The sequence below is a fragment of the Mustelus asterias genome, unplaced genomic scaffold (genome assembly GCF_964213995.1).
Source record: "Mustelus asterias unplaced genomic scaffold, sMusAst1.hap1.1 HAP1_SCAFFOLD_145, whole genome shotgun sequence".
Taxonomy (NCBI): Eukaryota; Metazoa; Chordata; class Chondrichthyes; order Carcharhiniformes; family Triakidae; genus Mustelus; species Mustelus asterias.
The window spans coordinates 295,544-315,716 of NW_027590170.1; the positions used below are offsets into that span (position 1 = coordinate 295,544).

General features: G+C 44.7%; 5 non-coding genes across 5 annotated transcripts; 4 read left to right on the forward strand and 1 right to left on the reverse strand.

Moving 5' to 3' along the window:
- Window positions 1–3,083: 3,083 nt before the first annotated feature.
- trnal-aag (transfer RNA leucine (anticodon AAG)) lies at window positions 3,084–3,165 on the forward strand. Its single transcript has one exon. It is a non-coding gene; the product is annotated as a tRNA-Leu (tRNA).
- Window positions 3,166–4,700: 1,535 nt separating this feature from the next.
- trnae-uuc (transfer RNA glutamic acid (anticodon UUC)) lies at window positions 4,701–4,772 on the forward strand. The gene has a single exon. It is a non-coding gene; the product is annotated as a tRNA-Glu (tRNA).
- Window positions 4,773–4,985: 213 nt separating this feature from the next.
- trnal-aag (transfer RNA leucine (anticodon AAG)) lies at window positions 4,986–5,067 on the forward strand. The gene has a single exon. It is a non-coding gene; the product is annotated as a tRNA-Leu (tRNA).
- A 1,528-nt stretch (window positions 5,068–6,595) lies between these two features.
- On the forward strand, window positions 6,596–6,667 carry trnae-uuc (transfer RNA glutamic acid (anticodon UUC)). The gene has a single exon. It is a non-coding gene; the product is annotated as a tRNA-Glu (tRNA).
- A 4,457-nt stretch (window positions 6,668–11,124) lies between these two features.
- On the reverse strand, window positions 11,125–11,219 carry trnai-uau (transfer RNA isoleucine (anticodon UAU)). The gene is made up of 2 exons: window positions 11,182–11,219; window positions 11,125–11,160 (listed from the first exon to the last, which is right to left on the reverse strand). It is a non-coding gene; the product is annotated as a tRNA-Ile (tRNA).
- Window positions 11,220–20,173: the final 8,954 nt, after the last annotated feature.

Sequence of the window (20,173 nt, forward strand, 5' to 3'; positions counted from 1 at the left end):
GAAAAAGAAACACTGAAGTTACTGAAAATCCCGTCTCAAAACAGAAAATATTGGAAACACTCAGCAGGTCAAACGTCGTCTTTGGAGAGGGAAACAGAGTGAATGTTTCGGGTCGTTGACGTTATATCCAAAATGGAAGAAGTTAGAGATTTAATGGTTTACAAGCAACTACAGAGTGAATGACAAAATGAGGGCAAGAACTATTTTTATGACCTTGTGACAGGATGTAAGGTTGGAGTGACTGAATGGCAATGGCGATGATTATTGTTTCCACTGACACAATCTCCCAGATCTTGTTTCCAATCTCGCTCAAAATGAGAAGAAAGCTTCTTGCTGAATTAAGCATTAAACTCTTCGACTGCCAGGGAAGCAGAGATCACTTTAACTCATTAAAGTGGTTATTGTGAAATTCATAGAGCGGCATGGTGGGACAGTGCTTAGCACTGCTGTCTCTCAGCGCCAGGGACCTGGGTTCGATTCCCGGCTTGGGTCACTATCTGTGTGTGGTCTGCACATTCTCCCCGTGTCTGCGAGTGTTTCATCCCACAATAGGAAAGATGTGCTGGTTAGGTGCATTGACCCGAAGAGGCGCTGGAGTCCGGTGACGAGGAGAATTTCACAGTAACTTCACTCATGTAAGCCTTCCTTGTGACTGCTAAATAAACTTTAAAACAAAGCGGGATGGAAAAAGGTTCAGTTTGAACGGCGACACTGCTGGAACTTAACCCAGTAAAAACAGAGCACAACGTGGGACTCAAATGCACGACCCTGAGCGAGACGGACACATATCAGAACATATAATAAAATGCATGGAGACAAATATGGCTTTTCCATCTGGTATCTCAGTTCATTCCAATTAGAAAGTTGACGATTAATCAACCGGCAGAATCTTTGCGGTTAGAATGCATTCCTCTCAATGATCAACAACTTCATTCACATCTTGCACTTCTCAGCTGGATCTCCTTCCAAACATTGCAAACTCCTCTTACATCTTTCGCCTTAATATTTTTGATCTAAATGCTCAAACCAGGTGCGGAAACAGCATCTCAGTATGCCCGGAGTCAAACTATCGCCCCATTTTCAGACTTTTCCATCTGACCATCTCTCAGCCCAAAATCATCCCACTGAGTCTCTCCTCCCCGCACAACCGCCTCATCACAGGATTAAATCCAGTGAACGTTGGTTAAACATAGACAGCGAGAGAATAGAGGTTGCAAAGAGCAAAAGAGGGAACAGTGATCGATGCACAGACAGAGAGACGGAAAAGTGAAAGAGTCAGAGACAGGTCTCCAGCGCCAAAAAGAGACAGATAGGGAAAGAGAGTGAAGCAATCACCCGCAACTCAATATACAGAAAACAACTGTCGGAACCCTCAAGCATGGGGTCCTCTGAATGGGTGAATAAGGATTAAATGAATGTCTGCAAGCATTGTCTGGATCCTCTGTGAGTGTGTTGTGCGAACAGAATTTGATTTGATTCATTGTCACATGTATTAACATACAGTGAAAAGTATTGTTTCTTGCGCGTTATACAGACAAAACATACAATTCATGCAGCAGGAAACGAGAGAGTGCAGAACGTAGTGTTACAGTCATAGCTAGGGTGTAGATTAAGATCAACTTAATGCAAGGTAAGTCCATTCAAAAGTCTGACAGCAGCAGGGAAGAAGCTGTTCTTGAGTCGGTTGGTACGTGACCTCAGACTTTTTGTGTCTTTTCCGGAAGGAGGCTCTCAAACTATACACGTGAGCTCTTGTTCTTGATTGCCCCACAAGAAGAAACTTTTGGTCTACCTTTTCTTTATCAATCCATTTGGAATTTTATATACCTCTATCAGATCCCCTCCTCATCCTTCTAAACGTTAGCATTTAGTGGGAACATTTCACCTCACTATCAATTCCATGACTCAGCGAATTCAAACCCTGTTGTCATTGGCTTAAGGAGGCAATTATGTTCCATCCAAACAGGACATTTTGAAGGAGAAACGTGTCACAAGTTAAAAAGATCTGAGGGGAAAATAGTGAGCAAACGGACATATGTGAAGTCAGTTTGAAAAACACAGTTCACCGGTGCCGTGGTATCCAGTGGCTTGTGTTCAGCACTCCCCTTGTGATGTCTTGTTTCAATTCCCGCTTTGGAAAAGAAGAATATTTGATCTCAGCAAACCATTAATAATGATCTGACTTACTCTCTGATCGAAAACAGATCTACTAGAATCAGCCGAGTGAGGTTTGCAAGTTTATATCAGAGCTGGAAATTTCACATGTGCAACAGTTCAAGAACAAACACAGAAAGAGAAGGACAGTGATAGGGTGCATCCTACGAACGATTGAGACGTTGTTGCAAGGTAAAATCTGTCTGGTAATTAGTCAGATTTTACCGTTTACGTTGACACTGAATAATGAAACTTTTTCCCGCACTCTGCATTGAAAAGCATTTGGAAATATTTCTGTCCAGTTTCGAACCGTCGGAAGCGAAAGTGATAATTGCACTGGAGTGTTTGTTATATGTCGTCATTGGCTGAACACATCACTGGCGCAGAGACAGAAGGCGCCATTTTGCAGGAGAAAGCTGTTTGTGGCGAAAGTGGCGTGAAAATTAAAGTAACAAAAGCAGCGTGGATAAATTAAATTCTAAAACACGCTGTAAGCTGCTGGTCTGGTGGTTAGAGTTTGACTCTTTCCCTGCTGTTTAGATTACTGATCTGGAATTGAAGATTTATTGCTCTCATCCAAACTGTGAAAACAAATGTGAGTTATTGCCTGGATGAAGATGAAAAATATAATTTCGCCTCGTGCCCTGAAGTGCAGACCCTGAGCAAATTCAACAGGAGGTTCCCTTGTCATTTCTGGCAGGAAATTGGGAAGAGACGAGCTTAAGGACAGTTTAAATGATGCCAACCCTTCACTGCAGCTCATTGTGTTTCTGACGTGAGGTGATTTCTGTTTGTTGCGCAGCTTAGGTTTACCTGAATCAGTGAAGGAGCAGGCTCATGCCTCCTGTTGGCCTTTCCAAACTCCATTGCTTTTAATGAATTTCAGTAACATTATCATTAAATAACATGATCGCGGTGCATTTCAACGTGGTAGCGTGGCCGAGCGGTCTAAGGCGCTGGATTAAGGCTCCAGTCTCTGCGGAGGCGTGGGTTCGAATCCCACCATTGCCAAAATAGATTTGAGTTTTGGTCTAACAGCTCAGATAGAATGCAGGAGTGCGTGCGGTGTCGTTTTCGTCATGAACAACGAGCAGGGACATTACCAACTTAAAACGTTGTTGGGGTAAAGCAGCGTGTGTTCAAGTGGCTCCTTTCGAGAGCACACACAGGCTGAATTTCTGACTGCGGAGTCAAACAACCTGATGAAGGAGCAGTGCTCCTGAAAGCTCGCAATTCCAAATAAGCCTGTTGGACTTTAACCTGGTGTTGTGAGAATTCTTACTGTTCCCACTCCAGTCCAACGCCGGCATCTTTGCATCATGATATAAATAACAGGATTACAAACAGTGAGACTGTATTCCCTGCCCAGGAATTAAGGTGCTGGACTTGAACTTTCGAAGTGAAGTTCAAATCCTATCATGTACACGTCCCATCATTCCTCGTTCTAACCAGATATTTTCAGAATTAACCTGGCTCTTGTGATAACCACCGAACTACAGAAACACGGTGTGATGACCTCAGGGCAAGCAGATCCGGTTTACTGGAGAAACAACCACACTGGCTCCAGAAGCCCATCTTTTGCCCACAGCAATTGATATGACATTGTCTCTGCTGGTTTCTCCTGTCAAAATGAGTAATGATACATCCTACTACATTAAAGTTTCGTAATAACATGTTCGAGAAAAAGTATTCATGACGTGTAAAACAAATCAACCGAACACCTGACATTTGCGGCATTTGATCACTTTCCCCCACAAATGCTGCTGCCTCGAATTCAATGCCTCAGAACACCCACCAACGCTTTTAACAGAGGTGATCCCTATCAGATCTGGTGCTGCAGGGAACGGAATTAATGGAGTAGGATTGGCTCACATGTCCCATGGAGTCTCCTCCACAATTTAAGGAGATCATGACGAATCCCAGGAATCAACATCAATTTCCAAGTATCCTGATGGCCCTTCATTCCCTTAGATCCCAAAAATATCTCCCCCTGAAACTTCAATATTCTAATTAACTGAGGATCTACAGACCTCTGATGAAGGGTCATCCAGACGCGAAACGTTGGCTCTGCTCTCTCTCCATAGATGCTGCCAGACCTGCTGAGATGTTCCAGCATTGTCTGTTTTTGTTACAGATTCCAGCATCCGCAGTATTTTGCTTTCACCGCCACCATTTACATTCCCTTTGATTTTTTTTTCCATCACAACTTTGTCAACTCTTACCCACGGCTCTCACCCTCACCCCCCGCATCTCCCACACTTAAAGTATAAATCTCGTCCTGTTTTACTGTCTTCAGCTTTGATGACTGACCAGACAGACTTGAAATGTTGGCTCTATTCTCTCTCCAGAGATGCCGTCATGCCTGTTGAGATTTTCCAGCATTTTAAGTTTTTCTTTTACATTCCAGAATCTGCAGTAATTTGCTGTTGACTGAAGGAGTCATTCGTGTTCCATCAAAACATGAGGTTTTTTTTCCCCCAAACCTTTCTCGAGTATTGAAAAAACGCAGCAATGTATTGGTCAGATTAAAATGCTTGCTTGCATCTTCCCTGGTGGTCTAGTGGTTAGGATTTGGCGCTTTCACCGACGCGGCCCGGGTTCGATTCCTGGTCAGGGAATGTAGATTTTATTGCTGCCGAGGAGGGGCTGAAATTACTTCCTGATCTAAAACAGGAGTGATCATTGTGCCAGTTTGAACTACCTGGAGAAACAAAATAAACCCACTTGCACAATCCCGTCAATTGTCCCCGAAACCTTTCCAAGTTTCATTGCTTTTATTGAATTTCAGTAACATTATCATTAAATAACATGATCGCGATGTATTTCGAAGTGGTAGCGTGGCCGAGCGGTCTAAGGCGCTGGATTAAGGCTCCAGTCTCTGCGGAGGCGTGGGTTCGAATCCCACCGCTGCCAAAATCGATTTGCGTTTTGGTCTAACAGCTCAGATTAAGTGCAGGAGTGCGTGCGGTGTCGTTTTCGTCATGAACAACGAGCAGGGACATTACTAACTTAAAACGTTGTTGGGGTAAAGCAGCGTGTGTTCAAGTGGCTCCTTTCGAGAGCGCACACAGGCTGAATTTCTGACTGCCGAGTTGAACAACCTGATGAAGGAGCAGTTCTCCTGAAAGTTCGCAATTCCAAATAAGCTTGTTGGACTTTTAACTGGTGAGAATTCTTATTGTACCCACTCCAGTCCAACGCCAGCATCTTTGCATCATGATATAAATAACAGATTACAAACAGTGAGACTGTATTCCCTGCCCAGGAATTAAGGTGATGGACTTGAATTTTCTAACTGAAGTTCAAATCCTATCATGTACACTTCCCATCATTCCTCGTTCTAACCAGATATTTTCAGAATTAACCTGGCTCTTGTGATAACCACCGAACTACAGAAACACGGTGATGACCTTGGGGCAAGCAGATCCGGTTTACTGAAGAAACAACTAGACTGGCTCCAGAAGCCCATCTTTTGCCCACAGCAATTGATATTACATTGTCTCTGCTGATTTTTCCTGTCAAAATGAATAATGATACTTCCTACTGCATTAAAGTTTCGTAATAACATGTTCGAGAAAAAGTATTCATGACGTGTAAAGCAAATCAACTGAACACCTGAAATTTGCGGCATTTGATCACTTTCCCCCACAAATGCTGCTGCCTCGAATTCAGTGCCTCAGAACACTCATCAACGCTTTTAACAGAGGTGATCCCTATCAGATCTGGTGCTGCAGGGAACGTAATTAGTGGAGTAGGATTGGCTCACATGTCCCATGGAGTCTCCTCCGGAATTTAAGGAGATCATGACGAATCCCAGGAATCAACATCAATTTCCAAACGTATCCTGATGGCCCTTCATTCCCTTAGATTCCAAAAATATCTCCCCCTGAAACTTCAATATTCTCATTAAAAGAGGATCTACAGACCTCTGGCGAAGGGTCACCCAGACTCGAATCGTTGACTCTATTCTCTCTCCGTAGATGCTGCCAGACCTGCTGAGATGTTCCAGCATTGTCTGTTTTTGTTTCAGATTCCAGCATCCGCAGTATTTTGCTTTTACCGCCACCATTTACATTCCCTTTGATTTATTTTCCATCACAACTTTGTCAACTCTTCCCCACGGCTCCCACCCTCACACAACATATCCCACACTTAAAGTATCAATCTTGTCCTCTTTTCCTGTCTTCGGCTTTGATGACTGACCATACAGATTTGAAATGTTGGCTCTATTCTCTCTCCAGAGATGCCGTCATGCCTGTTGAGATTTTCGAGCATTTTAAGTTTTTCTTTTAAGTTCCAGCATCTGCAGTAATTGGCTGTTGACTGAAGGAGTCATTCGTGTTCAATCTAAACATGAGGTTGTTTTTTCCCGACAAACCTTTCTCGAGTGTTTGAAAAACGCTGCAATGTATTGGTCAGATTAAAATACTAATTTATATCTTCCCTGGTGGTCTAGTGGTTAGGATTTGGCGCTTTCACCGCCGCGGCCCGGGTTCGATTCCCGGTCAGGGAATGTAGATTTTATAGCTGCCGACCAGCACATGATTTAGGAGGGGCTGAAATTACTTCCCGATCGATAACAGGAATGATCATTGTGCCAGTTTGAGCTCCCTGGAGAAACAAAATAATCCCATTTGCACAATCCCGTCAATTGTCTCCGCCAATTTTTCATTACATTCCCCTTGCTGCTTCCTCCTGTCAAAATGAATAATCATGCATTCTGCTCCACTAAATTTCACTGTAGCTCACCACATTCACAGATCATTCGTAACCTCTGCCTCTTCTGTAGCTTCTTGTGGTAAATCTGCTGAACAACATCAGAGATTTGTATCTCATTGTTCATCATTACTGTCTCCATTGCTTCATTCCAGGTCACGGTCGCTACAGACATAGTCACACAGTCATTCTACCTTCTGCAGCAAATGATATACTCTTCCTTTGCTATCAGATACTTTCACCTCCAGAAACTGATTACATGATAAGTAAAATGTTCTGTTTCGTTGACAGTTTATCATCAATCCCGGGCCTTGGAGGTGAATGGATTGACTCTGAACGACTTGACCACCTGGCCTCCAGCATCACCAGCTAAATGTTGCCTTATCCATCACTCCTTGTTTCATTGAATCATCCTCCCTAGCTTTATATCACCGAACATCCGTTTTGTTCTTTTCACAGGTTGATTCATGGCGTTACCATCAGAAAATGTTGGAAATACTCGGCAGGTCAGTTAATGTTTCGTGGCAAATGCGTGATTATTTCTGAAAGTTGAATTACCCTGAAATTGAAAACATTTGGAAATTTTTCAGTAAAGGTGAAATACTGCTCATGCTGGAACCTGAAACACAAAAAAAAGTACTTGAAAATCTCAGCAGGTCTGGCAGCATCTGTGAAGAGAGAACAGAGCCAATGTGTCGAATCAGGAAATCTGATGAAGGGTCATCCAGATTTGAAACGTTTGTTTCCTCACAGATTTTTGTCAATCCTGCTGAGATTTTCCACCATTTTCTATTCCTGTTTAATAAGTTTCTGCTCAGGATTGAACCAGAAATCTGCATGTGTACGGCGCCCGTGATAAGTACCACACTGCAGAAAGGCTGCGATGCAATGATGTAAGGAAACTGGCTCCACAAACACGTCAATTACCTACAGCAATTTATATTTGCATTGTGTCTGCTGGTACCTCCTGTTAAAATGTTTAACAATACATTCTACTGTGTAGAATTCGTGTGATAACACGCACGACCTACCTTGCATTAAATTGATCTTTCTCTACATCCAAGCTATGACTGTAACAATACGTTCAGCACTCTCTTGTTTCCTTCTCGATGAATGATATGCTTTGGCTGTGTAGCGCGAAAAAAAAATGCTTTCCACTGTATGCTAATGCATGTGACAATAATAAATCAAAGTTACTCTATGAAGTTAATTAATTGAACATTTAGCAGTGAAGGGCTTCGATCACGCATCTTAACCAACGCTACTACCTTGAATTCAGGACCTGAGACTTCAATGCTGTCAGCAGAATCCATTGGTACTGGATCTGATATTGACAGTGAACAGAACCAATGAAAGAAAACTGGATTACATGTCCCATTGAGCCTCCTCCACGACAGAAACAAGGCAGATCCGCAACCTCAACCCCAATTTCCCAGCTTATCCCAATAGGTCTTCATTCCCTTAGATTCCAAAATCACTCGAACTCAAACTTCAATATCCTCAGCGACTGAGGATCCACGCACCTCTGGGCAGCTGCAGAATACTAAAGATACACAAGCGTTTGGGAGAAGAAATGTCTCCTTACCTCAGTCATAAATGGCTGGCACCTGACCCAGAGAATGTAGGTCCAGAGTGCCTGACCGAGACACTTGTCGCCATCCTTACCCACTTACCCTCACACATTTACCATGGCTCATCCATCTGACCGACATCAGCTGCACCGTGAGTGAGAGAGTGAAAGCAGAAATATGACTGTGGCGATTTTACTGAGCGCATTTTCTTTTTTGGAAAAAAACATATTTTGTTGGATCCATATTCAGTTCATATTCAACAACGAAATACAATCTGGGAACTTTCAAGCAGTAAATTTCGATCGTGTTCGACCCTGTTTCGAATCGGAGAGCCTATCCTATATGATAAGCCTCACACTATAGAAACTCTGCTCATGACCAATGTGACCGGCCTAGGATATCAAACCGTGCAGTCTGATTGCAATTTAGAACCTTGCGTGGGTCCTTAATTATGCTGGCTGCTTTGCCGAGGCAGCGGGAAGAGCCAATGGATGGGAGGCAAGTTTGCGTGATGATCTGAGCTACGTTCACGACCCTTTGTAGTTCCTGGCGGTCCAGGGTAGAGCAGGAGCCATACCAAAATGTGATACAACCAGAAAGAATGCTTTCTATGGTGCATCTGCAAACGTAGGTGAGAGTCGTAGCTGACATGACAAATTTCCTTAGTCTTCTGAGAAAGTAGAGGCGTTGGTTGGCTTTCTTAACTATAGTGTCAGCATGGGGCGACCAGGACAGGTTGTTAGTGATCTGGAGACCTAAAAACCTGAAGCTCTCGACCCTTTCTACTTCGTCTCCGTTGATGTAGACAGGGGCAATTTCTCCTCTACGCTTCCTGAGGTCGATGACAATCTCATTCGTTTTGTTGACATTGAGGGAGAGATTATTGTCGCCGCGCCAATTTCATCAGATTCTCTATCTCATTCTTGTACTCTGTCTCGTCATTGTTTGAGATCAGACCCCCTACGGTGGTGTCGCCAGCAAACTGGAAAATCGAATTGGAGGGGAATTTGGCCACACAGTCATGGATATATCAGGAGTGTAGTAGGGGGCTGAGAACACAGCCTTGTGGGGCACCGGTGTTGAGGATGACCGTGGAGGAGGTGCTGTTGCCTTTCCTTACTGATTGTGTCCTGTGGGTTAGGAAGTTGAGGATCCAGTCGCAGAGGAAGGAGCCGAGGTCCAGGCCATGGAGTTTGGAGGTGAGTTTCGTCGGAATAAGGCTGAGCTGTCGTCAATAAATAGAAGTCTGACATAGGCGTCTTTGTTATCTAGGTATGCCAGAGTTGAGTGCAGGGCCAGGGAGATGGTGCCTGCTGTGGACCTGTTGCGGCGGTAGACGAACTGTAGTGGATCCAGGCAGTCCTGGAGGCTGGAATTGATTCGTGCTATGACTAGCCTTTCGAAGCACTTCATAATGATGGAAGTCAGAGCCACCAGACGGTATTGATTAAGGCACGCTGCTTGGATTTTCTTTGGTACTGGGATGATGGTTGTCTTCTTGAAACAGAAGTAAAGAGAGGTTGAAGATGTCTGCGAATACCCCCGCCAGCTGATCCACGCAGGATCTGAGTTCACGTCCGGGTACCCCATCCGGGACAGTCGCCCGTTGGGTTGAACTTCGAGAAAGCTGGTCCGACATCTGCAATGATGACCTCAGATACAGTTTCATCCAAGGCTCCCAGGGTGGAGGGAACGCATCGTTTCTGTCATGTAGTGATTACACATTCACCTAATCAAAGATTCCCTGTTGGAAAGCGGGCGGAAGTATATTTTTAACCTCAGAGTGAGGAAACGTGCAATAATTCACGTTTATTGTTCAATATTAACTGAATACTGTATCTTATACTGTGTTACACTTCCCCTTCCCCTTCACAGTTCTGTATTCAAACCCGACAGAACATTTTTCGCAGACTCTCCTTTCCAATCTGAATGTTCAGAAAGCTTCCCTCAAACCTCCACAGTCCGGCTGATTGCTGTTGATTTGTTTGTGATTATTAAAGGCTCCTGCAGCACCACTTCGGTGAATAACAGTCACGCGAAGCCACGTTTCAGACGGGGAAACAAACCCAACAATGATTCTCTATTCTCCGGCTCCACATTGAGTGAGACAGGGACAAGCAGCAGGATTTTAACCCGCAATCTCCAATCACCCGCTGACAGCAGAAAGGCGCGACTGCAGATGCACCTGTACGTTGTTTTAAACTCAGAGTGAGAATTTATTGTTGAAAATTAACTCAACAGAGTATTTTACACTGCATGTTACATTTCCCCATCCATCTGTACACACACAAACGCAATATTTTTCACTGACTCCCGTTTCCAGCTCTGACGGTTCAGAAAGCTTCTCTCAAACCTGCACATTCCGGCTCTTCCTTTCGTTCGTTGAACAGAAGCACCGCTGATCAGCATTTATTGCCCATCCCCAGATGAGGGGCAACCACTTTGCTGTGGCTCTGGAGTCATGTGTTGGCCAGACCATCTCACAACAGCAGATTTCCTTCCACGACGGACATTAGTGAATCATGATTTTTTAGCAACAATGGATGTTGTTTCATGGTCATCAGTGGATTTTTATTCCAATCTTATTTATTGTATTCAAACTCCACCAGCTGTCCTGGCGGTCACCAGAATATTAGCTGGTCGAGGGATCACACCACTGGACGATCGTCTCACCTAAAACAACTGCTCCAGGTGAGGCTCAAACTCACAACCTCGGCATAGCCCGCTGGCTGCACTGCTGTATAAGTACCGCGCGCTAACCGATTGCGCCACTGGAGCACTGCGTCCTGCTCATTTGTGACAGATTATTAAAGGCTGCAGCAGCGTTACCTCCGTTAATAACAGTTATTCGAGGCCACATTTCAGACAGGGAAACAAATCCATCGCTGATTTTTTCCCCCCGGCTCCACAGTGAGTGAGACAGGGAGAAGCAGCAGGATTATATCCCGCAGTCTCCAATCGCCAGCAGAAAGCGGCGATTGCAGCTTCAATCAGCGGGTTCCTGCCCATTCCTGGGACACAAGATCCAATTCCGTTCAAACCTCCCCATACACAGAACACAAGCTCAGCAAAACGCAGATAGATCATGTCCGGCTCACTGAACCTTCGAGTAGCATTTACACAACACCTGAGTGATTCACAAACAAAATTCACACCAACTTTCCAAAACCTTTCAGTGATAAGTTCCTCCATTTGGTTGAAAAACTGAGTGTTGTGAATCTGGAAATGAGCACCATGGGATTTGTGTTACCCAGTGACTTGTTTCCCATGGTTCGCCTTCAGGTTTGCAATTCCATTTGTGTTGTATATTGAAGCGAATCTTAGATCAAAATTAGGAGAAAACAAGGGAAATATTAAATCTTGGATCAAATCGTGAGGGAAATGGATCACAATATTTGGAAGGAGGTGCAGCTGTGAATGGTGTTATTGATGATTGAGTGGAAAGTATTGGATCGTTGGGCTACTGGTGGTCAGTTGCCTGTCACAGTTTATGTGGCGCAATTGATCAGCGCGTTCGGCTGTTAACTGAAAGGCGGGTTGTCCGAGACCACCCAGGGACGGCGGTTTTACTATTTTCTCACCATCAGCATTCATAGGTGAACAGTTGCGGGTTGGCAATGTGTCCGTGGGCGTCAATAAAAAATAACTCTCAATTATTATCGGCTGTACTGTTATCTGGTGTTACCAACATTATTTAATGATGATTGACTTCAAACATATTGCATGTACATGCTTCCATTGTACCATTAAATTTAACAATTCCAATCGAAACATGAATTTGTGGCTGAGCATTTATTCCAATTCCATATCCCTGCTTCCGTTCATTCCTGGATAGGTCATACATCTGTCGAAGCCAGACTGAAATGTGTTCAATGATGGAGCATCTACAGCCCTCTGGCACAGAGAATTCCCAAAATTCACTACACTTTGAGTGAAGAAATTTCTCCTCATCTCAGTCCTAAATCATCAGCGCCTTATCCTGAGATTGTGCTCCGTGCTTTAGATTCCCGGACTAGGGAAAATAATGTCTCAGCATCCACCCTATCAAACCCATAGAATCATATAATCCCTGCAGTTTTTCAATGCTATCTGTTCTTTCTCGTTAAAGCTGTTGAGATTTTCCAGCATTTTCTGCTTGTGATTCAGGTTTCAGCATCCTCAGTATTTTGCTTTTATTCTGTCTAAAATGCGGAGATCCAAACTGCACACACTATTACAGATGTGGTCTCAACAAAACGGTGAGTATCTGTGGCAAGACTTCAAACACTTCAAAACTTAACTCCGTGGTCAAGGCTAGAAGGAAAGTGTGACAGTGGATAATTCGCATTGTGTACATTCCTGCAATCAGTAAGTGGGTCAGGATGATGAGATATCTTTGTCTCTTTCCACTGTCATCTCTAAACTCCATCTCCTCTCAATGCCGTGTGTCATACATTCGCTTTCCCTACTTTCCAGGTAAATCTCGGGTTCACCAATTGTCTGTTTTTGTATCAAGCAGCGAATTGGCCCTGGGAGCTTGACAGCCAGAAGGAGCTGGAAGAAAGGCAGCGACAGAAACAGAAAGAGAAGCGACATGATAGAGTTTCGTAAATGATGTGTGTCAGGGCGGCACGGTAGCACAGTGGTTAGCACTGCTGCTTCACAGCTCCAGGGACCTGGGTTCGATTCCCGGCTTGGGTCACTGCCTGTGTGGAGTTTGCACATTCTCCTCGTGTCTGCGTGGGTTTCCTCCGGGTGCTCCGGTTTCCTCCCACAGTCCAAAGATGTGCGGGTTAGGGTGGATTGGCCATGCTAAAATTGCCCTTAGTGTCCTGGGATGCGTAGGTTAGAGGGATTAATGGGTAAATATGTGGGGGTAGGGCCTGGGTGGGATTGTGGTCGGTGCAGACTCGATGGGCCGAATGGCCTCTTTCTGTGCTGTAGGGTTTCTAAGAAGATTCTAAGTTGCTCTCCGTGGTGAATACCTGCCGTGTGTTATCTTGTAAGTTTCACAAAAGCCACAGTAATGACTTTGGTGGGTTTTGGAAATTGAAATGGAAGATAGCAGCAGGAGGAGGCCATTTGGCCCGTCCAGCCTGCTCCACCATTCAATAAGATCATGGCTGATCTTTACGTGGACTCAGCTCCACTTACCCACCCGCTCAACATCATCCTTAATTCCTTTACTGTTCAAAAATCTATCTCCCTTTGCCTTAAAGACATTCAATGAGGTAACCTCAACTGCTTCACTGGGCAGGGATTTCCACAGATTCACAACCCTATTGGTGAAGAAGTTCCTCCTCAACTTAGTCCTAAATCTGCTGCCCCTTATTTTGAGGCTAAGTGCCCTAGTAGGATGGGGTAGGGCAGTGGGTCTTGTCTACGTGGACTTCAGTAAGGCCTTTGACAAGGTCCCTCATGGCAGACTGGTGCAGAAGGTGAAGTCGCATGGGATCAGAGATGAGCTGGCAATTTGGATACAGAACTGGCTCGGTCATAGAAAGCAGAGGGTAGCAGTAGAAGAGTGTGTTTCTGAATGGAGGGCTGTGACAAGTGGCGTTCCTCAGGGATCAGTGCTGGGACCTTTGTTGTTTGCAATATATATAAATGATTTGGAGGAAAATGTAACTGGTTTAATTAGTAAGTTTGCAGACGACACAAAGGTTGGTGGATTTGCAGATAGTGATGAGTACGATCAGAGGATACAGCAGGATATAGATTGGTTGGAGACTTGGGCAGAGAGATGGTAGATGGAGTTTAATCCGGACAAATGTGAAGTAATACATTTTGGAAGATCGAACACAGATAGGAAATGTACAGCAAATGGCAGATCCCTAAAGAGTATTGACAGGCAGAGGGATCTGGGTGTACAGGTACACAGGTCATTGAAAGTGGCAACGCAGATGGAGAAGGTAGTCAAGAAGGTACACGGCATGCTTGCCTTCATCAGCTTGAGTTTCAAAATTGGCAAGTCATGTTGCAGCTTTATACAATCTTAGTTAGGCCACACTTGGAATATAGTGTTCAATTCTGGTCGCCACACTACCAAAAGCATGTGGAGGCTTTGGAGAGGGCACAGAAAAGATTTACCAGGATGTTGCCTGGTCTGGAGGGCATTAGCTGTGAGGAGAGGTTGGAGAAACTTGGTTTGTTCTCACTGGAACAACAGAGGTTGAGGGGCGACCTGATGGATGTCTACAATATTATGGACAGAGTGGATAGTTTGAAGCTTTTTCCCAGGGTGGAAGAGTCAATTACTTGGGGGCTTTGGTTTATGGTGCGAGGGGCGAGGTTTAAAGGAGATGTACGAGGCAAGTTTCTTACACAGAGGGTGGTGGGTGCCTGGAACACGCTGCCGGGAGAGGTAGTGGAAGCTGATACAATAGTGACATTTAAGGGGCATCTTGACAAATACATGAATGAGATGGGAATAAAGGGATATGGTGCCCGGAAGGGAAAGGGTTTTAGTTCAGTCGGGCAGCATGGTCGGTGCAGGCTTGGAGGGCCAAGGGCCTGTTCCTGTGCTGTAATTTTCCTTGTTCTTTGTTCTTAGTTCTGGTTTTACCCGCCAGTGAAAACAACATCCCTGCTTCTATCGTATCTATTCCCTTCATATTCTTATATGTTTCTGTAAGATCCCCCTCATTTTTCTAAATAACGATGAGTATAGTCCAGTCTACTTTTTAAGGCAATCCACCTTTACCACCCTCCGAGGCAGCACATACCGTCACCACCCTCTGGGTAAGGACGTTTTTCTTCAGATCCCCCCATAACCTCATGCCCCTCACCTTGAACCTCTGTCCCCTCATGACTGACCCTTCAACGAAGGGGAAGAACTGCTCCTTATCCACTCTATCCATGTCCCTCATAATCTTGAACACCTCAATAAGGTCGTCCCTCAGTCTTCTGATCTCAATGTGAAGTTTAAAGGTCATATTCACTTTTGTTAACTTTCAAATGAATTCTCTTGTAAAATATTCTGAGTTTTTAAAAATAAATATTGAATGCAAAATTAACCAACTCTGACTTTGCTTAATTCCGTTCTCCAAAGCCCATAGACACCACGCCATTTTCCCGATTTCACGGTTTTCCCCCTTTCCCAGGCAGGTATTTCCCAAGTCCTGTCTGGAATGTGTTTGAACTCAAGGCCCTTCATTGAGTCACTGCGCCACTCAGTGACACATTTGTGTAAATACAGTTTCATCTCTGCCTTTTCAATTATAAACTCCAGAGACAGAATGATTGAACAGCTTGAGAACCCGGTTATAAACTGATCTGTCACGATAATATGTCAGTTAACTCTGAAACTCCAAAGGCTCTGCTTCATCCGAGGCCGGTACAGCGCAGTATATGGGAGAAGAAAACTTCTTTTTACTGCCCCGCCTAACACTACACAGGTTGCTGCGGCGTTGGGTATCAGAGTAAATCTCTCTCCCTATTGTCTGATTAAGTAATTCCAAGGCTGGCACGCCACAGGCTAGATATAAAACACGGAGAGAACAGTGGGGTAAAGACCATGGAGTGAGACTGAGTGACTGGAACATTATTCACACAAGCGTATAATCGAGTACACATTCCCAAATAATAACTAGAATTTGGGCCTGTGAGATATACTCGGGGAGGGGTGGGGGGCTGAGGGACGGAAACGTGGAAATTCCCAAACGCGATGTCCATCCAAACAACAAGTAAGCAGAAATCAAGGGAAAAGCTCCCAGATAATGGAGCTCATTCTCATAAAAAGACACACATTTTCTCTTTGACACACCAACAGATGTTCTCTCCCCCCTGTCTGTTAGACATACACACGCTCCACTTTCTGGTGAACACACACTGACTCTCTGCTTCAAGCTTTATTTTTGTACCAATTAACAATGTCCCCGACTCCTTTTACAATTACACATTATCCCTAATAAGGTCCATTCCCTCAGACCATCTCTGTGAACTCACTGAACATCACCCAAAGGATCCTTCTCCCTGCTCCATCCCCTCTAACAACATCGCTCTGAAATCATTGAACATCACCCAAAGGATCCTCTCTCCCTGCTCCATGCCCTCTGACTCCATCCCCCTGAACTCACTGAGCATCACCCCAGGGATCCTCTCTCCCTGCTCCATTCCCTCTGACTCCATCCCCCTGAACTCATTGAGCATCACCCCAGGGATACTCTCTCCCCAGTAATCAACAGAGCACCTTTAAACAGGCCCTTTATTGTAATGAGTTCGTATTATTTCCGTGCATATGTCCATCTGAATTTAAGTATATTATAATAAGAATAATAGGGACAAGAAAAACTGCAGCACCATAATCCTGCAACAAGATCCTCCAGTATCCTGAGAATTCACTGATCTCCCAAGCAGAGGCCATTTACCTCACGTCACCACCAGAGGGAGGTCCCTCACCGTGTTTTTGTGTTCTCTGTATCAGGAGCGGGTTCCGTTACGCACTGATATAGAACATAGAACATAGAACAGTACAGCACAGAACAGGCCCTTCGGCCCACGATGTTGTGCCGAGCTTTGTCTGAAACCCAGATCAAGCTATTTCCTCCCTATCATCCCGAAGTACTCCATGTGCCGATCCAATAGCTTTTAAAATGTTCCGAAAGTTTCTGACTCCACTATCCCTGCAGGCACTCCATTCCACACCCCAACCACTCTCTGAGTAAAGAACCTACCTCGGGTATCCTTCCTATATCTCCCACCATGAACCCTATAATTATGCCCCCTAGTTACCGCTCCATTCACCCGAGGAAATAATCTTTGAACGTTCACTCTATCTATCCCCCTCATCATCTTATAAACCTCTATCAAGTCTCCTCTCAACCTCCTCCGCTCCAAAGAGAAAAGCCCAAGTTCCCTCAACCTTTCCTCATAAGACCTACCCTCCAAACCAGGCAGCATCCTGGTAAATCTCCTTTGCACTCTTTCCAGTGTCTCCACATCCCTCTTGTAGTGAGGTGACCAGAACTGCACACAATATTCCAAATGTGGTCTCACCAAGGTCCTGTACAGTTGCAGCATAACCCGACGGCTCTTAAACTCAAACCCCGTGTTAATGAACGCCAACACACTATAGACCTTCTTCACGGCTCTATCCACTTGAGTGGCAACCTTCAGAGATCTATGGATATGAACCCCAAGATCTTTCTGTACCTCCACATTCTTCAGAACCCTACCTTTGACCCTGTAATCCACATTTAAATTTGTCCTACCAAAATGAATCACCTCACATTTATCAGGGTTAAACTCCATTTGCCATTTTTCAGCCCAGCTCTGCATCCTATCTATATCTGTTTGCAGTCTACAACAGCCCTCCACCTCATCCACTACTCTACCAATCTTGGTGTCATCAGCAAATTTACTGATCCACCCTTCAGCCCCCTCCTCCAAGTCATTTATAAAAATTACAAATACCAGAGGACCATGCACTGATCCCTGTGGCACTCCGCTGGTAACCGGTTTCCAGTCGGAAAATTTTCCATCCACCACCACCCTCTGTCTTCTGTTAGATAGCCAGTTACCTATCCAATCGGCCAAACTTCCCTCAATCCCACACGTCCTTACTTTCTTCATAAGCCGACCGTGGGGGGCTTTATCAAACGCCTTACTAAAATCCATGTATATGACATCAACTGCACTACCTTCATGTACACACTTAGTTACCTCCTCAAAAAATTCTATCAAATTTGTGAGGCAAGACTTGCCCTTCACAAATCCGTGCTGACTATCCCGGATTAAGCTGCATCTTTCTAAATGGTCGTAAATCCTATCCCTAAGGACCATTTCCATCAACTTACCGACCACCGAAGTAAGACTAAGCGGCCTATAATTACCAGGGTCATTTCTATTCCCTTTCGTAAACAGAGAAACCACATTCGCCACTCTGCAGTCCTCTGGCACCACCCCCGGGGACAGTGAGGACGCAAAGATCAATGCCAAAGGCTCTGCTATTTCATCCCTTGCCTCCCAAAGAATCCTAGGATATATTTCATCAGGCCCAGAGGACTTATCAACTTTCAGTTTATTCATAATTGCTAGTACATCTTCCCTCCGAACATCTACTTCCTCCAGCCTATTAGCCTGTGACACCTTCTCTTCCTCAAAAACATGGCCCCTCTCCTTGGTGAACACCGAAGAAAAGTATTCATTCATCACCTCTCCTATCTCTTCTGACTCCATGCACAAATTCCCACTGCCGTCCTTGACCGGCCCCAGCCTCACCCTGGTCATTCTTTTATTCCTCACATCAGAGTAAAAAGCCTTGGGGTTTTCCTTAATCCGACCCGCCAAGGACTTCTCATGCCCCCTCCTAGCTCTCCTAAGCCCCTTTTTCAGCTCATTATAGGGAGACATAAATCAGGAGAATTGGATTAATTGTTGGATTACACAGTGAACTCCTTAACAGTGATAGTGCTGGACCTTTTCTTCTGGTGCACATGTACTGTAAACCATCCACCAGCTCTTTCATCTCTGAATGTGGAGAAAGGGTAACCAGGAGCTCGATTGAAGAACTGTCTGTACAAAACTAGAAACTTGGTAGAGGCGATGGTGATGTGGTGATGAAGCAAAATGCTTTCTCCATCTGTTCCTTGAATAATCAAGATCTGTAATCCCTCCAGGTGACAACGCAAAGCTGACAAATCTGCAATGAAGCAGGCAGAATTATATATGGAAGTAAAGCGCTTGAGAATACAGGAAGAATAAAGTAATCAATTCATATGTCCATCTATCTAATATTTCCTCTGCTAATCGGCCTATCCATATAATTTCACTCTATCAATCTTCTGCTCACCAGTCAGGTCACTATTAGTAACACATAAGAACATAAGAAATAGGAGCAGGAGTAGGCCATCTAGCCCCTCGAGCCTGCCCCGCCATTCAATAAGATCATGGCTGATCTGACGTGGATCAGTACCACTTACCCGCCTGATCCCCATAACCCTTAATTCCCTTACCGATCAGGAATCCATCCATCCGCGCTTTAAACATATTCAGTGAGGTAGCCTCCACCACCTCAGTGGGCAGAGAATTCCAGAGATTCACCACCCTCTGGGAGAAGAAGTTCCTCCTCAACTCTGTCTTAAACCGACCCCCCTTTATTTCGAGGCTGTGTCCTCTAGTTTTAACTTCCTTACTAAGTGGAAAGAATCTCTCCGCCTCCACCCTATCCAGCCCCCGCATTATCTTATAAGTCTCCATAAGATCCCCCCTCATCCTTCTAAACTCCAACGAGTACAAACCCAATCTCATCAGCCTCTCCTCATAATCCAAACCCCTCATCTCCGGTATCAACCTGGTGAACCTTCTCTGCACTCCCTCCAATGCCAATATATCCTTCCTCATATAAGGGGACCAATACTGCACACAGTATTCCAGCTGCGGCCTCACCAATGCCCTGTACAGGTGCATCAAGACATCCCTGCTTTTATATTCTATCCCCTTCGCAATATAGGCCAACATCCCATTTGCCTTCTTGATCACCTGTTGTACCTGCAGACTGGGCTTTTGCGTCTCATGCACAAGGACCCCCAGGTCCCTTTGCACGGTAGCATGTTTTAATTTGTTTCCATTGAGATAGTAATCCCATTTGTTATTATTTCCTCCAAAGTGTATAACCTCGCATTTATCAACGTTATACTCCATTTGCCATATCCTCGCCCACTCACTCAGCCTGTCCAAATCTCTCTGCAGATCTTCTCCGTCCTCCACACGATTCACTTTTCCACTTATCTTTGTGTCGTCTGCAAACTTCG